This window comes from Myotis nattereri (genome assembly GCF_964212035.1).
Source record: "Myotis nattereri genome assembly, chromosome: 3".
NCBI classification, from domain to species: domain Eukaryota; kingdom Metazoa; phylum Chordata; class Mammalia; order Chiroptera; family Vespertilionidae; genus Myotis; species Myotis nattereri.
Genome location: NC_138077.1, coordinates 165,037,682 through 165,062,967, shown reverse-complemented (window position 1 = coordinate 165,062,967; position 25,286 = coordinate 165,037,682). Strand labels below are relative to the sequence as shown.

General features: G+C 39.9%; 1 protein-coding gene and 1 pseudogene across 3 annotated transcripts in view; both read right to left on the bottom strand.

The window, feature by feature from the left end:
- The window catches only part of NEGR1 (neuronal growth regulator 1), an 877,124-nt gene that overhangs the window by 74,151 nt on the left and 777,687 nt on the right, over window positions 1-25,286 (bottom strand). The gene's annotated exons all lie outside the window — the stretch shown is intronic.
- On the bottom strand, window positions 2,793-3,188 carry LOC308516836 (mediator of RNA polymerase II transcription subunit 10-like; annotated as a pseudogene). Its single transcript has one exon. The product of its transcript is annotated as a mediator of RNA polymerase II transcription subunit 10-like (transcript).

Below are 25,286 nucleotides of genomic sequence, written 5' to 3'. Positions count from 1 at the left end.
AGGTAACTTGGCTTGACCTTTTAGGATAATAAGTAACTAATAAGTAAAACTGCAAATCTCTCTCCTTCTTACTTTGTTGTACCCACTCCCCTTCCCCTCCTCCCTTCTCTCTCTCTTTTTCTCTCTTTCTTCAACCCTCCCCCTCCCTCTTCTCTCTTTCTTAGAAAATCTTTATCACTTTCTAATATACTGCATAGTTTACTGATTTATTATGCTTATTGTTTGTCTCCCCTGTTTGAAGGAGAGCTCCATGAGGGCATGAATCTTTGTTTATTGTATACCCCAGGCCTGAAGCAGTGAGGGCACACAGTGGGTAGGCAATGCCTACTTGCTGAATGAATGAATGAATGAATGAAGTTGTAGCACCAGCAGTAAATAAAGGGTGTCTGGCAGCAGAGTACTTGCTTTTATTCACAACTCTATCTCGACTCAACCAACTGGAAACAAGTAGAACTGGGCTCTATAGTAAAAGAAAAGATATTTAAAATAATAACTTATGAATCACGGCCACACCAGGACTTTTTGTATTCCTAACCTCTAATTCTCTCAAAGAACCTTACAGGTGGGAATACTTATTCCTAGTTTAAAATTAATGAAACAGGAGAAACCAAGATGGTGGCATAGGTAAACACAGGAGATTGCCACCTCCCACAACCACTTCAAAAATACAACTAAAAGACGGAACGGACATCACCCAGAACCACAGGAAGGCTGGCTGAGGGGAAATTCTACAACTAGCAGGAAAGAGAAAAGCATACCGAGACTTAGAGAAGGCACAGTGCTGAAGTAAAATACAAAGGTGCGGAGGTGCGTGCAGACCTGGCTGGCAGCTGAGGGCGCGGTTGTCTGCTTCAATTGGGAGGGAGTCTCAGGCTCTGAGCTCCAGTTCCGGGCAAGTCTCTGGGGACCCAGACACAAATGGGAGAAGTGGGACTATCTGGCATTGGTCGGAACTCGAGGGCAGCTTTCTCTCCGAGGGGCTTGCAGTGATTACCGGGACACTGAGAGGCAGAGCCTCTGGGGATGGAACTGAGAGCAACCATAACTGCTCGCTCCGCCCGCCCTGTTGATCCCCTGGGACCCGCCCCGCCCAAGCCTTGCACACAGGCATTTGCTGGTTAGCCTCAGGCAGAGGCTAGATTAGCGCCGCCCTAGAGATCCAGGACAGAAGTTCTCCCACTGCAGACACAGCTGATTCTCACAGCCAATTGGCCTGGAGATCAAATCCCTCCCAGTGTTACCTACAACAATCAGGCTTGGCTACAAGTCTGTGCACAAAGGCCACAAGGGGGTGCACCAAGAGTGTCTACCTTAGGTAATTGGGACACTTAGCAGAGAAAGCCACTCTATCGACACAGCGAAGCACAAAAAATGCCGAGACAAAGAAACAGGACACAAATGACAGAAATGGAGGAAAGCAGGCTGCTGGATATAGAATTCAAAACCACACTTTTGAGGTCTTTCAAGAGTCTTCTAGAGACTGCCGATAAACTTAATGAGATCTACAAGGAATCTAATGAGACCCTCGAAGTTGTGATAAAGAACCAACTAGAAATTAAGCATACACTGACGGAAATGAAGAATATTATACAGACTCCCAACAGCAGACCAGAGGATTGCAAGATTCAAGTCAAAGATTTGAAATACAAAGAAGCAAAAACACCCAACCGGAAAAGCAAAATGGAAAAAGAATCCGAAAAAACGAAGATAGTGTAAGGAGCCTCTGGGACAGCTTCAAGCGTACCAACATCAGAATTATAGGGGTGCCAGAAGATTAGAGAGAGCAAGATATTGAAAACTTATTTGAAGAAATAATGACGGAAAACTTCCCCTACCTGGTGAAAGAAATAGACTTACAAGTCCAGGAAGTGCAGAGAACCCCAAACAAAAGGAATCCAAAGAGGACCACACCAAGACACATCATAATTAAAATGCCAAGAGCAAAAGACAAAGAGAGAATCTTAAAAGCAGTGAGAGAAAGAAACTCAGTTAGCTACAAGGGAGTACCCATACGACTGTCAGCTGATTTCTCAACAGAAACTTTGCAGGTCAGAAGGGAGTGGCAAGAAATATTCAAAGTGATGAATACCAAGAACCTACAACCAAGATTACTTTATCCAGCAAAGCTATCATTCAGAATTGAAGGTCAGATAAAGAGCTTCACAGATAAGAAAAAGCTAAAGGAGTTCATCACCACCAAACCAGTATTATATGAAATGCTAAGAGGTATCCTTTAAGAAGAGGAAGAAGAAAAAGGTAAAGATACAAATTATGAACAACAAATATGCATCTATCAACAAGTGAATCTAAGAATCAAGTGAATAAATAATCTGATGAACAGAATGAATTGGTGATTATAATATAATCAGGGACATAGAAAGGGAGTGGACTGACTATTCTTGGGGGGAAAGTGGTGTGGGAGATGCGGGAAGAGACTGGACAAAAATCGTGCACCTATGGATGAGTACAATGCGGGGGGGGGGGGGGGGGAGTGAGGGCGGAGGGTGGGGTGGGAACTGGGAGGAGGGGAGTTATGGGGGAAAAAAGAGGAACAAATGTAATAATCTGAACAATAAAGATTTAATTAAAAAAATATTTCCAAGATAATTCTGCCATACAGGATCAAATGCATCGCGCTCAAAAATGTGCGCTCACCAGCCCTCTGCAAAGAGGGGGCTGCTGGCAGCACAGCTCTACAAAGTCCTCTAGGCCTCCTGTCTCTGAGGCTGCTCAGTCACAAGCTGCCTGAAGGTTATGGTGATTCACACAGGACTGGATGTTCGAAGAGGAAGTTACGATGGGGGATGGTCCTCCCCTCGGATGCTTCGGTACTTAGCCATGTCTTCTGGAAAGACTTTAGAAAGTTTTTGAGTCAACAGGCTTTTAAATTTCTTCATCGTATCAATCTTCCCTTTAACTTGTTCATTTTTTGCCAGAGCTCTTTCCAGGCACTCTTTGGTGTAGAGTTGTGGGTTTCGACCTTGATCTATATATTTGAAAACTTCTAAAGGTACAGTCATGTCTGGAAGCTGCTGTCTGCACTTATCAATATCCTCACGATCAAATTCATTTCCGGTTGAGCCCGGCCTGGCTGCTGGGCTGGAAGTCGCTGGCGATGATGCCGAGCTGCCGGATGTTCTCCAGAACTTCTCCAGATGCTCCTCCAGGTGGTCCAAGTTCTCGACCATGGCCCCACAACCCCCTGCAACCCCACTCGTGTCTTCCTGCTTCCGCCCGAGCCCACCGCCACTTCCCTTTCCTCTAGGGGCGGGAGGAGGGGGCTGGATCTGGATCCCTGAGCGCCTCATCATGGCTGGATTCCAGGAGCACATAGCTCAAGAGAAGCAGGCAGAAGCTGTACTGCCTTTTATGGCGATGTTGGGGTCCAACCCCAGCAGGTCCAGGGGTCCCCAAAGGTGTGGACAGAGTCCCGAGAAGAAGGAATGACATGGAGACAGCCTTCAGTTGATCAGCAGCCTAGCCAGGATCTCTAGCCAAGATCTCCAGCCAAGTTCTGTGTGTTATTGTCTTGTGACATCTATATTTATACCAGTTGATTTTAATCCCATCAATTTCTATTCTAAAGGTTAGGGCGTTTCTTATCTCCATTCCAGGGAGTAAAGATTATGTAGCTTAAGGGTGATTGTTCGTAGTTAAAGTGATCAACGACCTACCTGGCATTTAGTTAAGGGGTTTTATTCCCTCTCTAACTTCAGGGAAAAATCCTCACCTGGGGAAACAACCTTTCTCAGAGAGGTGACCTTGGTTAAAACACATAGCGCCAAGAAGGGGAGCAAACATATTAACAACAGTATGCCATATATGCCAGGTCCCTTGAACCATATGCTGTGCAGATGTTTTTTCCCTGCACCGACTGTGCCAAGCAGCAAGGATGGACCGGCTTCCGGCATGGCCTAACCTTAGAAGTCCTATCATGTCACTTCTACCAGAGCCTTGGTACATTTAGATTTCTGGAGAGGGAACCTAAACCCAACCTGCCCATGGGAGAAGCAAATTACATTGTTGGAAGAACAGGTAACATGGAAAATCTTATTGAAACCATTTTCAGATAATACAACCTGTCACACTTCATATTGCAAAGAATAACAATGATCTACCGGCCTTTTCCTAGGACTGCACAAATGGTTAAACATCTTCAAATCTTTTCTATAACTAAGTCCATGAAAGAGTTTGGAAGAAAAATATCCCCGGTAGATTTAAAAAGTACACAATTGAAAAAATGCAACCTAAATTCATGATTAATTAAATAAAGAAACCTCTGAGAAAATTAAGAATAGAAAGAAACGTCCTGAATCTAATAAAGGATAAATAGTAAACTCTTGCAGAAGACAGTGGACTTAGTGATGAAACTGTCACCCCAACTATTCAGTATTACTTTAAACTGGAGTTCCAGTCAGCTTAGAGACAGTCATGGAAGTAAGTAGCACGTGGCCATTCCTTATGTCCTTGCTATTGTCTGCCCTTATTTTGACATTGAATCTCCTGAATTGTCATTAAAATTTATTTTTCATAAAAAAAAATAAAATTAATGAAACAGGGTCTCAGAGATGTCAAATAACTTACCTGAAAATTACAGTGTATGACTAGTAAAGATGAAAGCCTGAGTCTGATGTGCTTTTTTCACACTTAAATATTAGGTTCCTTCTATTAAGCTCTTATTTCTTTATTTTATAAAATATCAATAGCTAATGTTTATTAATGGACTAGAGGCCCAGTGCACGAATTTGTGCACCACTGGAGTCCCTTGGCCTGGCCTGAGGGATCAAGCTGAAACCAGTTCTCCAACATCCCCTAAGGGGTCCTAGATTGTGAGAGGGCACAGGTCAGGCCGAGGGACCCCACCGGTGCAAGATTGGGGCTGGGGAAGGACTTGGAGGTGGGCCATCTGGGGAGGGACCACGGGAGGGCTCTAAGGTGTTTCCAGCCCATCTCGCTCAGTCCCAATCAGTGGGATCCCAGCAGCAAGCTAACCTAAAGGTCGGAGTGTCTGCCCCCTGGTGGTCAATAAACGTTATAGTGAGTGGTTGAGTAGCCTTAGCATATTATTAACATATTACGCTTTGATTGGTTGAAAGTCCAACGGGTTGACCATTATGACTGTTTTGCATGCTTATTTCATGTAATAAATATTATTCCATAACTTCATAATTCAGGCACTATTATTAAGCCTTCACCAGGAAAGAAAATGGATATAGCATTTGATTGAGGTCACATAACTGGTCAGTGGGAAAAGTACTTCAGAAAACCCAAACCCAGGCCTTTCCACACTGTCCTGGGCAGCCTTCTTCTATAAGTTCCTGCTAGAGCCCAGCCCAGTAGATGTTCAGTCCATGCCCACCCACATGAAGAAATGAGAAATATATATATATATATATATATATATATATATATATATATATTTTCATAGAATATATAGGAATAAAATATATGACAGAATTGAAAAATTAATTGAGCATCTATAAGCAAAATTTTTGCCAACTGAAAAATTTCTCTTTATTATAACCAATGACTCTTCTTTTGGGAGCATAATCACTTGGGTAACAATAACCCTTTCTTGGTTTAGTCCATATATATTCAGTATACTTGTAGGTGGCTCACTTTGCTTTGTGCTCCTCTTTTTAAAATGGTACAAATAATAAGAATGAACGCTATATCAAAATGAAACAAAACTTTTGAGTGGATTGGTGTTCCTTGGAGCATGGTTTTATGGGAGTAGTCTTTAGCTATTTCTACCAATGAAGACTTTAGAAACTATCACACTTATTCACAGAATGACCCTTTAAAATAAAACTATTTTGTAAACTGTATTGTTAAGAGATAATGTATAATGTTAGGCACTGACTTTCTTAATCTTCCTCTCCCTGTTTTGTTTTTTCCTTTTAAGTGTTTATTTAAGCGACTGCTTTTATAAGTATCAAATTTTATTTAAATTGTTTCCCTTTTCTATTCATTTGTTTTCCTGATGAAGAAATGCTTTTTAGTCACGTAAAAATTACATTCATGCCTTTGGTTTAAAATTTATTAAATTTCCTTTTGTTGTTGTTTTTCTCTTTGTTTCTCTCTCTGAGCCCCATTTTTCTCATGTTCCCTGTATCCTTGTTTTCTGGACACTGGCCCAATCCTGAAGACCAGAGCCCAATTTCTGGAGCGAATTACAAATAATTGAGCCTTGGGACTAATGTACCATCTCATTTCAAGCACCACGTCTTTTGATATTGATGAAACACTGAATCCGGAGCAATGAAGATTAAACCCCTGCTTATTTTTTAAAGTGCCATTAATTCTTTTTTACTAATACCTCTATACACTAAACAGCCAAAAGACAAAAACAAAACCCATGCCACAAATAACTGTTCATCTTCATTGCTGCCAACGCATAAACACATTAATATTAAATAACTAGTTTTGGAAACATTACAAAAAGGTATTTTCGGCTGAGTCACTGAGAAACATCTTGCATACATAGGATTTTTTTTAGCATAGAGGGGAAAAAACACCTGCCACAGCTCATCTCTCTAAACCAAATAAACTGTTAGGTAGGTGGTAGGCAACAGTGAGAATTATATTTGCCTAATACACAAAATCTTTTCTGATTTAAATATCTTTTTACATATACAAAATAGCAGTCACTATTTTAAACATAAACTCCGGTATCAAAATATGACTAAGACATGTTGTTCTGCCTTTCCATTTTTATTATTTATTTAGTTTTGACTTTTAAATTTTTATTGTTGAAAGTATTACGTATGTCCCCCTTTTAAGTTCTCATTTCTTAAGTCTTATATAGGAATTTGCGCCAGTAGAGAATTTTTTGATTGTTTATTAATAAAAATATTTGGGTATCTGTCATTTTTAAGCCCCATATAGAAAGTCTCCAAACTGGACATGGCGAATAGAAGTTGTGTTAATCAGGATTATCTCAATGCCTACTTCACATCCGTACTTCCCCTACTCCTTGCAGCTGGGCATAACTTAATCCAGTGAGCCATGTAGGCATTAATTCAACAAATAATTGACAGGTAACTATATATCATCTGCAATGGGTGCTGGGGATAAAGTCATGAGGAAAGCACTGCCCTGAGGACACTTCCATTCCAGTTGAGCAGGGGAAACACACTTTTGTAATTCAAAAAATTATTCAGTACAAGTGAGATAAAGACACAGATTAACCAGGGAAGATGCATTGAGAATGGCTGGGTGGGCTGCATTTAGAAAGAGCCTGGCCAGGGTAGGACACACCCAGAGAGGACATCTGAGCAAAGACTTGAAGAAGTCATTACAAGGGCACATGGTTATAGAGAACTATATTCCAGGAAGAAGGACAGCCAGTGTAATGGCCCTGAGACAGAGGCCACTGGACAAGTCATGTTCTAGGAATAACACAGAGCTTAGTCTGAGTCCACCGGATTGGCCAAAGGAAAGAGAATTAGGAAATACAGTCATAGTAATGGCAGAGTGCCCGATGATGTACGTTTATGGAGACTGTTACATGGTGCTGGGCTTTTACTCTAAGTGAAAGGGGAACCTATGGAGAGTTTTGAGGAAATAATCCAAGTAGAGATGATGGTATTAGTATTATATTTTCACCTCCACAGATGATTGGACTCCAGTGAGGCGTATGTGAGTATGTTTAGTTATATATAGAGATAAGCCAAAGTAGGTTTACCATTGTGAAGCACAGAATTTATTCTTGTATTTTTTTTTATGTCTTTTTCCATATGAACAACTGTAAACCTACTTTTGCCTGCCCCATGTATAGTAACTATACATAGAGATGTATCAAACCTTTAAGGTGGGCATGGCTCATAGGTTTTATCTCCAGTGCCAACTCTCATCTGTTGGTAGTGGCTGCCAGGTGGGCTGTGATGAGAAAGAGTCTGAGACCACGTTCTGGCTCAGAGGGAAAGTGTCCCGCAGTGTGTGAGGTGGTGTGGAGGTGATGGCAAGTATGTTCAACCTCTGTTCAAAGGCAACTGTCACTAGTAGATTTTAAAAGGCAAAGACTTTCTTTCTCTTGGCTTAGAACACATAAACTATCATTTAACAGTAATTTCTACAATAGCAGTACCTAAAAAGGTTTTTAAAATGGCACTTTCACTAAGAATTTTCTTCATCAAGATATCTGTTCCTTAGCACTAAAGAACAAAATGTACCTCATTTTCTATACTCTCTGGAAAATTACTGATGTGTTCTTACAGAGTATAAACTTAAAAACCATACAGGCTTTTTAGGTAAACTAATTAACTATTACCATGTTCTCCTTAATATGACTATGGACTTGGAGTTCTGACTGAGAAGTACTTTTGCTAATATCAGCCTTCCATTCTGTTTAGCTTTTGCAATGGGCTTCGCGTATACCAATTTTCATGATGATTTCAGAATTCTTAGAATGACTTCATTTGGGCACATGGATAAAATACAGGCTAGATGTTACCCTCTAGTACTATTGGGATAATATTCCCCTTTACATAATGTTATATTTTTCATCCCCAGGGCCAACTAATTTTATTTATTGCTACTGCCTGTAACCCTTAAAGAATACATATGAATCTCCATATACATGTGTATAAAATAAAGCCTTAAAATGATTTATTCAAAATAGCAATCATTTGCATTTAGCAGGCATTGCAAATTTATCTTTCTGTATAATGCTGCTACATCTTAAAAAGGCAATATCACAAATGAGATTATCCCTTCAGAAAGCAATCCCAGACTAAAATAAATCAAGATATGTAGACTTTACAAATGGCCTCTAATATATTGAATATTACCAGAAAGTGTGTGCAACTCAGATGTTCTAAGACAACAATTCATTGTGGAATTCTCAATGAAGGTTTTCCTTTAAAGATATATTACCAGCCTCAATCCAAGAGCATTAATAATCTTCTACCTTTTCAGAGCTGAGAAGATGGACATGGGATCATACAAACTGAAGTCTTCCAGTCCAACTCCCTCTTTTTAGGGATGGAGAAACCGAGGTCCAGAGAGTGAACAACAGTTTAGTGAGCAAGAAAGGCAAGAAACTACTGGTGTTAACTCACTAAGGACTCTTTATTATACTACACTGACTTGGTCCAAATTTTCTTTGTATGAAACTCTGCCTCCAACTTCCTTGCCATCGAATAGAACACAATAAACCTTTAATATGTGGAGGTGATAAATTGGCTATACCATTTTTTGGCTAGTGGAAATATTTACAGTGTTTTCCAATAGGAGCCAAAGTTATGAATTAAATAACCATCACCAAGATTGAGGTTATTTTAGTGAGATGAGGAACAGGATTCTGAGTTTGGTAATTTTAGTCTTTGTTTAGTTAGTAGATAATTGTGGGAGTCAATTGAGAAAGGAAAGCAAAGCAGGAGGTGTGGTGGGAGGGGACGGAGAAAGGAAGAAAGGCACATTTACTCTATCACTTATCCTCTTCCTTTCTGGCCATAGCCTTTACCATATAATTTTTTTAAAAAAATATATTTTCATTAATTTCAGAGAGGAAGGGAGAGGGAGAGAGAGATAAAAAATCGATGATGAGAATCATTGATCGGCTGCCTCCTGCACAGCCCCCATTGGGGATCGAGCCTGTAACACAGGCATGTGCCCTTGACCAGAATTGAACCTGGGACCCTTCAGTCCTATCCACTGAGCCAAACCGGCTAGGGCCCATATAATTTTCATCTACACTAATAAAAGAGAAAAATGGTAATTGGCGTATGGCGATTCCCTTTTCATTGGCTAATCAGGGCTATATGCAAATTAACTGCCAACTAAGATTGGCAGTTAACTGCCAACAAGATGGCGGTTAATTTGCATATGTAGGCACAATGCAGGGAGGCAAAAGGGAAAGCAGGAAGAAGCCCCCTGCCACTGACAGTGTTCGGAAACCCAGGGGGGAGCTAAGAGTTGGGGGGCAGGGCAAAGGCGGCCCTGGGGCCGACTTTGCCCTGCCCCCCAGCCATGATCGGAGAATCAGGTGCCTTTTCCGCCCTGGCCAGTGATAGCAGGAAGTAGGGGTGGAGCCAGCGATGGGAGCTGGGCACGGTCGAAGCTGGCAGTCCCAGGAGCTAGGGGTCCCTTGCCTGGGCCTAAAGCGAAGCCCACGATCGCGGGGCCGCTGCCACTGCAGGTCCCCGCTGCCCGGGCCGGACGCCTAGGCCAGAGGCGTTAGGCCTGGGCAAGGGCAGAGCCTGCAACCGCGGGGAGCTGGGGGTCCCCTGCCCAGGCCTGACACCTCTGCCGGAGGCCTCAGGCCTGGTCAAGGGGCCGATCCGGTGATTGGTGATCGGAGGGTGATGAGGGTCAACTCCTCTGGCTGAGGCATCAGGCCTGGGTGGGGGGCTGGGGGTCCCCTGCCCAGGCCTGATGCCTGGGCCAGAGGCATCAGGCCTGGGTGGGGGGCAGAGCCGGGGATTGGGGGGATATGATGGTCCCCTTGCCCAGGCCTGAAGCCTGGGTCAGAGGCATCAGGCTTGGGTGGGGGTTGGAGCAAGCGATCAGAGGGAGATGGGGGTCCCCTGCCCAGGCATGATTCCTGGGCCAGAGGCCTCAGGCCTGGGTGGGGGGCAGAGCCAGTGATCCAGGGGAGATGGGGGTCCCCTGTCCAATCCTGACACCTCTGGTGGAGGGGTCAGGCCTGGGCAAGGGGCCGATCAGGCGATCGGAGGGTCATGGGGGTCTACGCCTCTGGCTGAGGCATCAGGCCTGGGCAAGGGGCAGAGCCAGCAATCGGAGGGGTCTGGGGGTCCCCTGCCCAGGCCTGACGCCTCTGTCAGAGGCCTGGGCAAGGGGCCAATCCTGCAATTGGAGGGTGATGGGGGTCAACGCCTGAGGGTTCCCAGTATGTGAGAGGGGGCAGGCTGGGCTGAGGGACACTCTCCCCCCGCCCCCCCCCCCACACCCAGTGCACCAATTTCGTGCACCAGGCCCCTAGTAGTAAATAAAAGAAGACAAAATTCAACCTATTTGTCTAGGCAGGAGAATATAAGAGGTTTGAGACAGACCTCTCTAATAACCCAGCTGATGCTTCAACTAGTATTAGCATAGCCCCAAACAAAGTGACATTCAGACTCAAGCATAGCATACTGGGCACAAAACAGGTTTTGCCCTTTTAGTCTCTGAAACCTTTCTATTGCTAGTTCAGCTTCCACTGTTAGAAAGTTGTTTTTAATGGCATATTTTTCTGACGGTATGTTATGTGTCCTGCACTGACATTTCAACATCCTTTCCCCTCCTGAATTCAAACCAAGTTTAAGAGCTAGAGATAAAATAAAATTATCACAGTTCCGGGCAACAGCATCAAGTGAATAAATACTATTAATAATATTAACAATACTTTAAATTATAAGTAATAATGCTTGCTATTGTTTCTCTTTTTGTTATGTAAAATCATATAGTATCTAACATTTCCAGTTATTTTCCCCCCACAATGTTCTGTACTATCATCTTTTTTTTTAATTAAATCCTCACCCGAGGATAGTTTTTCCATTGATTTTCAGAGAGAGTGGAAGAGGGAGGGAAAGACAGGGAGAAACATCAGTGTGAGAGAAACACATTGATTAGTTGCCTCCTGCATGCTCCCTGACCAGGACCCGCAAGGAGGAGCCTGCAACCGAGGTATGGAGGTATGTGCCCTTGACTGGAATTGAACTTGGGACCTTGGGGTCTGCAGGCTGATGCTCTATCCACTGAGCCAAACCCGCTAGGGCTGTGCCATAGTCTTGAAAGTTTGGTCAGGTGAAGGAGTGCGTATACTTTGCTATGCAAAACAGCAAGGCTGCACAGCAGTTGGAAGGGTCTTAACCACTTGTGCTCTACATAGAGACAGAAAAAATTAAGAGGAAGGGAGAGAATACCTAGGAGATTTTTACACTTCAAAGCTGTTTATAAATGAAAGAAGATTCAACCTAAAATTGGCCAGTCTTTCTTTCATAAGATCACGCCACACTTTTAGGAAGTAATCCCTAGTAATTACTGTGAGAGCCCAGCAGAGAAGAATCAAGAATGTTCTTGATGGCACAGTCCTACCTACTAATGCTTTGTTTAAGGTGACAATGACATCTGAAGATGCATTCTCCTCTCCAGCTCCCCGGAAACTACTTTCCCCTTTTTCCTCACTGCTGCCTCCCAGGCAGATGATTTTAGTATAATGCCTGTAACTACTCAGGAGCCCCCTCCTGAGATGTGCTTTGTTCTCTAAAGCCTTTTCAGCTGCATCCCTCTGATTCTGGTCCCAGAGCTTTGTGGTTCTTACACATTGTTATTGTAAATTCCACAAGTTGTTTATTCACTTATCAAACTCTCTGAGTTGCACACCTTCTTCCACACTATGTGGCCCTATTTTAGTAACATTAGTCAAATTTCCTAATATGAAAGTTGCCAGGATGGTTCAAAATGAAAATAATGAGCTAGCTGAGAAGTAAATAGTACTGATTTATAAAATGACAAAGTTTTGCTCAAAAACTTTGCTTATGGTGCGGTTTATGTTGCCTAGATACCCTAACATCTGGTAACATAAAAACAAAAATATTTTGTGAACAATGGACAAAAGTTACCTTTTGTAAGCAAATGTACTTTTCCTTTAAATTTAAGAAAATTTTGTTTGCTCATTAATTTTTCTTTACAATGTAACAAATTTGCAGCAACCAATCCTATATTCTTTATTTTTTTTAAAGATATTTTTATTGATTTCACAGAGGAGGGAGAGATAGAAGCATCAATGATGAAAGAGAATCATTGATCACCTGCCTCTTGCATTTACCACCTACTGGGGTTCCAGCCCACAACCTGAGCATGTGCTCTGACTGGGAATGAAACCATGATCTTCTGGTTCATAGGTTAAAGTTCAACCACTGAGCCATGCAGGCTGGGCTCTTCTTTCTATTGATATGCATATTTTCTAAAACATGTTAATAGTGTGGTCAATGGAACAGATGAGCTTACTTGGCATTTTTTCCAGCATCTTCCTGATGGGTCTTGTACTACAGAGGCTGGAGAGCTAAAAAATGGCATTCCCTGACTCACCTGGAGTGAGACTTCTAGATGTGATATATAATTCGCAAATAGCTGTATATAAGACTCAACCTCAGTGCTTAGGTTAACAGACAGAGAGGGAGTGGTATGTGGGTCCCTTTTGCTCCTGTGAAACTTACAGGAATAGTGGGGTTCTGGAGTTGACAATATGGCCTACCCCTTGCTGATCTCAAGATTCTAATTAAAGAAGGGTGTTTCCAGAGGCATTAGTTTGTTTTGTTTTTTTAATTAAATTTTTTTTTATTGCTTAAAGTATTATAAAGAGTATTACATATGTCTCCTTTTTTCCCCCACCCTTGACAATCCCCTGGCCTCCCCTACACCCCAGTGTCTTATGTCCATTGGTTATGCTTATATGCATGCATATAAGTCCTTTAGTTGATCTCTTACCACCACCCCCCTCCCACTTCTGCCCGCTGCAGTTTGACAGTCTGTTTGAGGCAGCTTTGCCTCTGTATCTATTTTTGTTCATAAGTTTATAATGGTCTTTATTATCCAGAAATGAGTGAGATCATGTGGATTTTTCCTTCATTGACTGGCTTATTTCACTTAGCATAATGCTCTCCAGTTCCATCCATGCTGTTGCAAATGGTAAGAGTTCCTTCTTTTTTACAGCAGCATAGTATTCCATCATGTGGATGTACCACAGTTTTCTAATCCATTCATCTACTGATGGGCACTTGGGCTGTTTCCAGATCTTAGCTATGGTGAATTGGAGGCACTAGTTTTTTGTAGGATTTCCCAGATTCTCCAGCTTTCTGGCATTGGCTAATGTAGTAATTTTCATGGAAGGAAGGTATGAGCTGCTGTTCTAGAGCCAACCATGGAGGCCAGCCTAGAAACTGTTATTGCAGCCTTCCCAAAATTTTGTTAGCATAATTCCCTGTAAAAGTCACTTACTGCTTATGATTCCACAGAGATGTTTTTGCCACTGAACTTTCACTGATTCAAGTTTGAGGTCCTAAAACTAGGGTTTGAGGAACTAGATGGTTTTGAATATTCTCCAAATTCACCATTCCATTCCTCAGAGTCCATTCTTTCCCCAAACAGTGCTATGATTTTCTGCCCATGGCCTTATTCAGTAATTCACAGAAACAGATACTTCATGCAATTGTTGGCTAAATTAACCAAATATATTTGCCACTTTTTTCACCATGTACCAAGAACTACTTGCATCCTTTTTATATTATAAACATATTTTCCCTGATTTCATACACAAGCCATTCAAATAACCCATCCCAGATTCCTGTCTTTGAGTGTCTGTTACCTGCAACCACTAATGCACCAGAAAGATGATTAAATAAAATTAAAGGGTATTCCCCCACCCCCAAATATGGTGTTGTATAATGAAAGGATTGTAAAATTTGGAAATAAATCAATCTAAACTTGAAAACTGGGTTTACCATTTTATTTATTACTAGAGGCCTGGTGCATGAAATCTGTGCACTTGGTTGAGGGCGAAGGGGTCCCTCAACCGGGCCTGCATCCTCTTGCAGTCTGGGAGCCCTCGGGGAATGCCTGACTGCCAGCTTAGACCCGCTCCCCATGGGGAATGGGCCTAAGCCCGGCTTCTGGCTGAGCGGCGCTCCCCCTTTGGGAGTGCACTGACCACCAGGGGCAGCTCCTGCATTGAGTGTCTGCCCCCTAGTGGTCAGTGTGCATCACAGCAACCGGTCGTTCAGCTATTGGTCGATTTGCATATTAGCCTTTTATTATACAGGATTGGCATGGCTTTGGAATGATTATTTAAGCTTTTGGATTCTGTTTCTGAGGAGTTAAATGCCTTATAGAGTTCTTGTAAAGATTAAATGAGATAATATATTCACATGCATAAAGCCCATGTTTTTCCTAGTGGACAATTATTCTTCCCCATTTTGTGAGGAAGTAGGAAAGATAAGCAGATCCTACAATAAAAGCCAAAGGAGGCAAGTATTTCCTTTGTTTGTATCAGGCCACATAGGGGACAGGAACAATGACCTAAATATAGTGAATTGAAGGTCTTTCCTGAGATTTGAAATCTTCCAGGTAGATTGAAATTTATTCGTTAAAAATACTAAGAAGGTAAGTGTGGAGTCCTGCCCTGACAGTTTTATGCTGACTATCCAGTTTTCTGTTTCTTGTCCCTCGAGAATTCCCTTGCTTCCTGTCCATACTCAGGCCTGGTTCCTGTCTCTTGCTGATGCTGTTAGATCCTAACTTATCTTTCCAATAAACTCATTTTTTTATTTAAGTTCTTCATAGTTAGTTCCTGTTGTTTCCCATAAGGACCCCTGATTGGTAGGGTATTCATTGTTCCACTCCAAAAGAGGAAACGAAGACACAAGAGGGTTTTGTTACTAATCCAAGGTCACATAGCTATGAAGTAGTAAAGCCATGATTTAAAGTTGGGTCGTTCAGACTGCAAAACCCCAGTAAAAGCTGTTTTTCTGCTTAACAAGAGCTGTCTCACTAAGCCCAAATTTGTCCAAGTGATCTTATTTCCCTGGAGTATACCTAGGAAGCTCCTATTCAAGCCAGTTTGAGTTACTGTAAAATAGGAAGGACAGAAAACAAAAGGAGGATTTAGTACATCGCTTTCAATTCATCACACCTTGGCCCTAAAATGGGATAAAAACAGAAATGATTGCACTTATTGGAGAGAGAAAAATAGCCCCTCACCACCCAAATGAGGCAATAACCTTATGTTAATCCACAAATTAAATTGATTCACATTATCACTTAGGTTCTAATCCATATAACCCACTTACTATTTAAAAGTATGACATAATTTGAATACATTCATACTATGTATTTTTCTTTACATTATGAAATAATCATTGGACTGTCAATGTGATGTCTATAGTTCTATAGTAGACACAATGTTCTTGTTTTATTTAAAAAAGTGTTATTTTCCAAATTATTCTTTTGTAGGAGTATGTTTTTTACTTTGTACATACCAAGATTATAGAAATCCAGCCAAAGGTGACAATAACTATTATATATTTGTTCTAATTTTGAAACACAAATTTAGAACTAATATACATTTTTACTCATCTAACTAATATGAAACTTCAATATTCTTATTCAAATAGTGCTTATGACAATAGGATACAGTGTTCATGGCCAATGACATTATTTTAAAAAGCAACATGTAAGACACACGACCTAAATGAGCATTATTCTCCAACTTTTCATTGATCTGTTTGATCATCTTTCTCTCTCTCTCTCTCTATCATCTATCTCTATCTCTCTATCTATCTATCTCTATCTCCGTATATCTATCTCTATCTCTATATCTATATTTATATCTATATCTATATCTATATCTATATCTATATCTATATCTATCTATCTATATCTATATCTATATCTATATCTATATCTAATCTATATCTATATCTATATCTATATCATCTATATCTATCTATATCTCTATTTATATCTATCTATATCTATCTATGTCTATGTCTATGCCTATGCCTATGCCTATGTCTATGTCTATGTCTATGTCTATGTCTATGTCTATGTCTATGTCTATATCTATATCTATATCTATCTAGTTAATCTATGTGTATCTCAGATATATTCTTTCTTGTTGGCAGAGTCTAGTGACTCTGGGGTAAATCCCCATTAGTCTAAACAAGTCCAGGTATTGTTATCCCCCCACCCCCATTGCTTGAAGAAAGACCATGTGACTCAGTCTTGGCAATGATTGAGTAATATCTCAGCAATGCAGGACCGCTGGGGAGGTTATTCTGGGGAATGTTTCCTCAGTGATAAAAGGAACCACAGAAGAAGAAATGGCTCCTTTTTTTTTTCTCTTCCTTTGGACATTGATGTGTCTGCATGGAAAGCCTGGAACTGTAGTCAATTTGTGATTTTAAGGGCCTTAACAGAACACAGAGCAGTATTAATGGAAAGAGCTGATTCCCGAGTCACTGAATTAACTAACTATGGAGCTGCTTTCTTGTTATGTGAAATAATGTTTCCTTATTGTTTAAGTAACTTTTTCTTGGGATTTTCTGTTATGTGCAGCCCAAAGCATCTTAATTGATACATAAAGCAAGTATCTCACAGACGATCTTAGCACAATGACTGGCCCACAGTGAGGGCTGGAATAGCATTTATTAGATAAATAATGAATGCCAGGAGGTTAACACTATTTGGAACTCACAGACTTAAGCAAACACTAAGGAACCCATATTTATTTGGGCTAAGGATGATAATAACAGTGGCTAAAAGAAAATAATGGATATAATACAAGTGATACAATTGAGGGAAATGCAGGAAAAGGAACATTTCAGAATCTCTAGTGACCGCCTCGGGGCTTGACCCTTTCTTTCTTGAGTGAGAACATGAGCTCACAGCAGTTTTCTACTCACCGGTCATCGCAGTGTGAATGTCATTCAACCCTGCCACGGCCAAGGCTGGCCCTCCCACGCTTCTAGCCTGTAGGCACCATACTAGCAAACATGCTCTCATTCCCAAAGGGCTACATTTTCAAAATGGAAAAATAAGACAGCCGCCAAATGTGTAAAATATAAAACAAAACAGAAGAATGTGCTTCTTGGCTTTTCTATCAGCATTCTAGGAGATAGTCTTTTGAAGGCTCATTTAATTGGGCAAAGAGAAAATATAAACTACCATGGAAGGAAGATTCTCATTTGAGGGAGAAAGGTAGAGATAGCAGTGAAGAGCATATATGTCCCTCACAGAGAGAGCCTGACTACATCTGTAAGTGTTCCTGAGGCATAGGGAATATTCCCCTTCTAATGAGAAGTTCTAAACCATTTGCAGTAATGTCAGTACCTCTTGAAAATTATCAATTAAACTTTAATTGAAAAAACATTAAGGCCTTTTCTCCACCCTCATTATTAAAACCTCACAATTAACCAGGCCCTTGATCTTGAAGCTCTGGCCTTCAAGTGTTCATACAGTGTACGATCCTGATCTTTCTCCCCTACCTCCAACTATAAGGCTCTTAGTTCAGCAATTTCCCTCTCCCTTCTCCAAGCAGTCAGTACCTTCCTTTCTATTTTTCTCTATGTCCTCTTAGTTTTTATATTTATGGATTTGTCTCAGAATTTTATCTAAGTAATTTAATATAAAAATATTTACTGGAACTGTTCAAGACACAAAACTGGTTTGGTAAAACAAAATAAAAAAAAAATGCTTAAAACTTTGACCCTACTCTCAAGAATGACAGAAGCAAGTTTAGTAGACAGATACTTAAATAGTCCTAATATAAAACATACTGTGGAAAATTTCATAATGAAAAGTCTTTAAGCAATGAAAATAGAAGGAACTGGCCTCCCACTGGAGTCTAAATGTAAACTGTTTTCTGCCTACTGCCTACGGAACCTCTTTCTTCATTTCAAATTCACCACCCTTAAGAACAGTGGTTCTCAACCTTGGCTGCACATTAGAATCACCTGGGAATCTTTTTAAAATCCTGACTTCTGGGCCTCATATTCTGGAACTTCTGTTTCTTTGTTATGGGGTGGGGCCACAACATTAGTAACAAAGAAACAGAATTTCCGGAGGAGGAGGCCCAGAAATCAGGATTTTAAAAAGATTCCCAGGTGATTCTAATGTGCAGCCAAGGTTGAGAGCCACTGCTTAAGAAGGAAATTTACCATCTTTCCTCCAAAAATTGTTCTCCGTTGTGATGACTGTTTCTACCAGTACGAGCAGTTTCACAGTTAGCCTAGTCACTCATGTTTGAAAGATGGGTATTCTTCACATTTTCCTCAGGTTCATGCTCCCCATCTAGCCATTTACCAAGGTCTGTTCATTTTTCTTTAAAACATCTCTTTTATCCTCCTGTTCTATAGTCATTCCCACCTTTCTAATCCAAAATGGGATCACTTTACACCTATATTCCTGCAATTTCCCAGCAGATGTCAATGGATCCAGGCCTTCTCTCACTTGAATCATTCTGTGTACTTCAAAAAACCCCCCAAAAATTCTAAAATAGGAAGAGACATTGCCCTCTAAAGCAAACATTTCTACAATTTGAAAATGCAGGTGAATAGCCATCTACTACCTGAATATTGATAGTAACCAGCTACCTAAAAAATGTTTAATTTATAGATTATTTTAATTAATAACAAGTTTTTTATATTTCCCTGCCCAGTGTGGCTCAGTTGGTTGAGTGTTGCCGCATGAACCAAAAGGTTGCTGGTTCCATTCCCAGTCAGGGCATGTACAGAGGTTATGGGTTCGATCCCCAGTACAGGAAGCAACCAATGAATGTTTCTCTCTCACATTGATGGTTTTCTCTCTCTCCCTCTACCTTCTTCTCTATTGGAAATCAATAAAAACATATTTAAAAAAATTATTTTAAAAAAGTGTCTTATATTGCTAGTCTATACTTTTTTTGATCTATTTTCCCCCATTGAATTTTAGTTTTGCTCATTTGAAATATAAAATCCCATCAGGCCTTTAAAGAAAGATCTCATCTTTTTTAAGCCCTATTTTTTTAAAAAATGCCTAAATAGACACTTCCCATAATTGGGCCTGATAGAAATTTTAAGCCTCATCATTTTGATTGCCCTCTTTTCGTACTTTACAGTTCCCAGGATCATTTAAAATGTGGAAATAAAAATACTTTGGAATTTCTCTACATAGAATTTTCATCATTCCACTCATCCCACAAACTCAAGAATCTTAAATATTCTCAATTTTTATAGATCCAAAGCACAACTTCTGAATTACTGTCCTCTGTTCTAGCCCAACTTATTTATCTCCACTTCTAAAATATCTCCTGCATAGCTAGATAGGCTCCTCACTTCAGCGTTCTTTCTCTTTCATTCATTCACGTATACATCTAAGCCTTTCCTTATGTTTTTTTTTTTTTTTTTTTTTTACCGGAAATGACTTATCTCCTGTCTTAATGTTCTCTTTCCTTTAAAACTCAGTTCTAGACTATGTTGCAAGGAATCCGGCTTTGCTAAAAGAGAAGTCTCGATTTAGCCCTGGACCTTTGGAGAAGATCTCTAGGTCTTCGGCATGTCCTGCTTGATAGGAGTGTCTCTGTTTGTCTGGGGGCTTTGGCCACTACCAGACAGTCTAACAATATGATGCAAAACAAGGGCTTTGAGGCCGTGCTACATCAGTTCTGACCTCTGTGAGTGGGTGGAGACGAAAAGGCAGCCACACAAGCAGTCTGTAATTTTAAGCCCTAATAAAAATTGGACACCAAAGACTTGAGTGACCTTCCCTGGTTGGCAGTACTCAGTGTGTATCGTCACACAGTGAGTCCAGGAGGAGCTAATGCCATTCATGACTCCACAGTAAGAGGTCATCCAGAAGCTATGATTTGGGCCCCTCCCAGATTCTGCCCTATGCGTTCCCTCCTTTGGCTAAATTTCCGTATCCTTTTTTCTGTAATGACCATAAGCACAATAGCTTTCAATGAGTTCTCTAGTCCTTTTAGCAGATTGTCAAACGTAAGGATGATTGTGGGGATCCCTGAATTCATTGTCATCTGGTCTGAAATGACCGTGGCCCTGGGGAACCCACAAAATTACAGCATATGTCTAAAGTGAAGGTAATCTTGCAGGGACTGTTCCCTCAAACTGTACAATTGGTTAAACTCATTGCTTAAACTCATTTCCTACTTAAAGTCTCCTTTAATTACTATCTACTTCACTGATATCCTCTTCTCTTAAATAGTTATAATATTTAAGTTGAGCATCACAAAATCTGTCATAAACATATACCATTGAAGGTAGATTATTAAACAGACATTAAGGTAAGTATCAGTAAAGGTTTGGATTTTGGTAACCACAGAAATTTAGTACTTTGGTAACTTCTGAGATCAGAAGGAAGTGAAAAAAAAGGGGGGGGGACTATATAATGCTATGAAAAAGTGGGGTAAAGAGAAGATGATAGTAATATTGGCAATAGGATATTAAGTATTTTCATAAGAAACCATTGCATTAAAGGAATAGTTTAACAATTCTATCAACATTTAATGAGCATATACTAGGCATTAAAAATGTGCCACCAACTCTCTGAGGATGAATACTTGAAAAAAGTATCTGATAATTGTTATAATTTTTGACAGAAATTTAGTTTTGAGTCTCTAGGTTTTGAGAATCAATCTAGATCTGCCTTTCCCACATCTTAAATTTCAGCTGAGAGACTGTCTATATGCTTGCTGCTTGTGACTGGTTGTTACTTCTTTTTTTTTTTTTAATATATTTTATTGATTTTTTACAGAGAAGAAGGGAGAGGGATAGAGAGTTAGAAACATCAATGAGAGAAATCGATCAGCTGCCTCCTGCACGCCCCTTACGGGGGATGTGCCCGCAACCAAGGTACATGCCCTTGACCGGAATCGAACCTGGGACCCTTCAGTCTGCAGGCCGACGACGCTCTATCCATTGAGCCAAACCGGTTCGGCATTGGTTGTTACTTCTTAATTATAACTTTTAAAAAAAATTAAAGTTATTGGTATTACATTGGTTAATAAGATCATACAGGCTTCAAATATACATTTCTATGATACATGATCTGTATATTTCATTTTTTTCTATTTCCTTTTCATGTAAAAGATGACAATGGTCAGTGTGCAGCTCTTGCCCTGTTTAACAGAAAGGGATAATTTTAAGTAATGTAAGATACTCCAAAATAGAAAGAGTAGTCATGAATAGCACATAAATAGAGCTCATAAGTAAATATACAGATGGAAATAGGGCATAAAAACCAGAAGGGATAGAGGAATTAGAGGGCCAGAAGTGATCTCATGTTGGCATCTGCAACTAGTGTGAGGAAGATATCCATGGAAACTTAGAAAAGTCCTGAAATTAGAAATGGTGATGGATTGATTCTTGGTTTGAGTACAGCAGCAGGTGGTGGAGGAGGGGGTGGGAAGAATGAAGGCACCCATTGGCCAGAAGTTTGATATACTCTTCTTGTATAATACACCTTGTTTTCCTGATCTTATTTTTACTTTTCTTAGAACTGTAAGGGGATCAGTTCCTTGGGCTAAGATTATGACAGATTACACTCTTATTTATTTTATTTGAAGGTAATGCTTTTCAGAAAGAAAATCATCTCAAATAGGCATCCTGATGAGTCCTGATGCACCTTAAATTGGAACAATTTTGTAAAAACAGAGTGTTTGATTTTCTGCATGTTCTGCTCAAATAACACTACAGACGCTGGCTGAGCTAGGGAGATGTGCAGTAGATTGGTAACAAAGCAAGAATTCATTGTTTACCTACCAGAGTCCTATGATTTATGAATAGAATAAATGTATAAACCCCTTCTTTATAGGCAGTCTCCACATTCCACCAGACCCCTTCATTGATAGTTAAACCACCTGCAACTTTGCTAACATCCATCCTCAATACTTAAAAATTGATCAAACAAAGTAATACATTACATTTTGATGTGCTTAGTCTGGTTTCTGTTTGAAACATTAGCTTATATGAAACAGATAAGCTAGGCATATTGTGTCCAGTTTCTATAATGCTGATTCTAATACACTAGAAACAATAGGGAGACAAGCTTAATTAATAATGAGATTTCCAATAAGAAATGCATGTTTAGTTGAAGTGATACTAGCTAGTACTTTACATACTGGGACAGTAAGTGCTGATCATTTGACAAATGATGCTGTTCCTATGTAAAGAGAAACTTCTTTCTGATTGAAAGAGATGAGAAATATACTTATTCAGCAAACCACATATATCTTTATGATTTTCTGTGTTCCAATAGCCATCTGAAATAATGCCATATATACTGTGTATTATAAATATATATGGAACTACCTGAATTTACCCTGCAAATTGTTTGAAATATGCATTTCTCTTTAAACAGAAATATTTATTTGCATTCTATAGTTTTAAAAAATTTCCAAATATGTTTTTCTCAAAACAATTTGAGAACCTTTTTAAAACTGAGGATTTTCAATCTATTTTATGAGATCAGATGAATAAATTACTTTCAAGGCAGCTGATTCCCCAGGGTAGAATTGGTTTGTTGTTTCACTAAATTGTGGTGGTTTAAGAACTCATTTTTTTCAATGTAGAATCGCTACTTCTTTAAGAAGCTAAATAAAGTGGTTGAAGAAAGAATGTAATTGCAAATATATAGATGTAAATACATGCAGCATAGTAAAACATGAAGATATATAGACCCAACAAAAATTCCATGTAAATAAAACATGACCCTAATGTGTTCTATAATTAGAACCTCGTTTTCTATTTGCTAGTATTTGTTTGAATCAGGATAAGATGTTAAATTACATAATTTTTATGGTTCAGTCAAGGTAGGATGCTAAAAAAAAATATCATCTCCATCTTTTTTCATAAAAAAACCAAATGTACGCTGAATTAAAACTTATGAGCTAATAATCCTCCTGGTCCTTAACAAATAGTGAAAATCAACATGAGTTCATTAATAATTATGGAAATGATATTGTTTCTGTAAGTCTGGGGCTACCTAAAATAAGTATGCAAACAGAAAAACATGGGCTGTTTTAACAGCTGATAGGTAGTGGTCATCTAGTATCCCCTTTTCTTGGAGTGGTTTAAAAATTCTCTGTATATTTAAGGTGAAGTTTGTTGCATTCAAAATCATAGCATCGTAAAGCATGCCTTTATCTTTCTCAAGCACTTCTGTCAGGGTTAGGAAGTATTCTGCAGTAAGATAGTGTGTGATGGACTAGTTGACTTCCCAAGGTCTCTTAATCTATGAAGTGAAAATTAATATCCTTTCATCAGACAAGGCTGGTATCCAATTATCTGCAGAGCAGATGTTGTGCTTTTCTGCTGGGTATAAAGAAAGGAGATGTGCTTCTCATGCTTTAAGAGCTGTACCGATATGAGTAGGGCATGCTCACTGTGCTTTACTACCATCCTAAAGATAAATTGCTTGACTGTACAGCAACCTCCTGCAGTCCCTCCAAACAGCAGAAATGAAAAGCAGAGCTATGAAAGGTCCAGCTTGGCTCTCTTCGTCAGTAAATTATGGGACTATAACTCATACAGCTGCGATGGGTACTTCCTGTCTGCCAGATCCCTTTGCTTCCATTTCTTCTGCCCACTGGGTATAGCCAGTCATTTCCAGAAGCTAATTTGCAGTTGATTATGCAATCTGCCAAACCCAATCAACGTACATACTCATGACCACTCATAAGATTATTTGCCTTAATCATAGGAGACCTCTAGGTCATTACTCCACCAGAGAGAATATATTCAGTGGAGATGGTTGAGAGGGTGCCCATTGCACAGCTGCCTGCCAGGTCTCCTGGCTTCCATTATTTTCATCTCTTGGATGCTGTCAGTTCCATCCAAAGTCATTTCAAAGGCAAATATTTCCCATCAGTGAAAAAACATCTGCTGACTATTGCCTTCTGAGGCAGCAGGGTAAATACAAAGACCTTGAGGTCACTTCAGAATTCAGGCTTTTTTTTTTTTTTTTTTTACTTTTAAGGGATAATAATGTTAGTTTGGAGTAAGAGTTTATTCTCTTCTATGTAGCAAAATAAACTAACAGAATGTCTACAAACAGGTGTCTAACAGAATGGTCTTCTAAAAAACCAGGTCTCTTGCCCTAGACCAGTGGTTCTCAACCTTCCTAATGCCGCGACCCTTTAATACAGTTCCTCATGTTGTGGTGACCCCCAATTTCATTTGTTACAAATTGAACATAATTAAAGCATAGTGATTAATCACAAAAACAATATGTAATTATATATGTGTTTTCCGATGGTCTTAGGCAACCCCTGTGAAAGGGTCGTTCGACCCCCAAAGGGGTTGCGACCCACAGGTTGAGAACCACTGCTCTAGACGGTTTGGCTCAGTGGATAGAGCACTGGCCCTCAGACTGAAGGGTCCCAGGTTCAATTCTGGTCAAGGGCACGTACCTTGGTTGCAGGTTCCTGGCCCTGGTCAGAACACGTGCAGGAGGCAACCAATTGATGTGTCTCTCTCACATCGATGTTTCTCTCCTTCTCTCTCCCTTCCTTTCATTCTCTAAAACTCAATGGAAAAATATATTCAGGTGAGGATTAACAAAAATAAAAATAAATAAATAATCAGATCTTTTACTATTGGGATTTGTTGGCCTATAATCCCTCTCAAATCACTGTTTGAAATTTTTATATTCAAATTTGTTTTTTAAAAAAGTGGGTCAGATCATCATATTTTAGCAATATATATGTACATATACATTGTACATGTATATTGTGTCTGTTTTATGTTGGGCACTATTATGGGCACTCAGGATGCAACAGCAAACAAAAATGA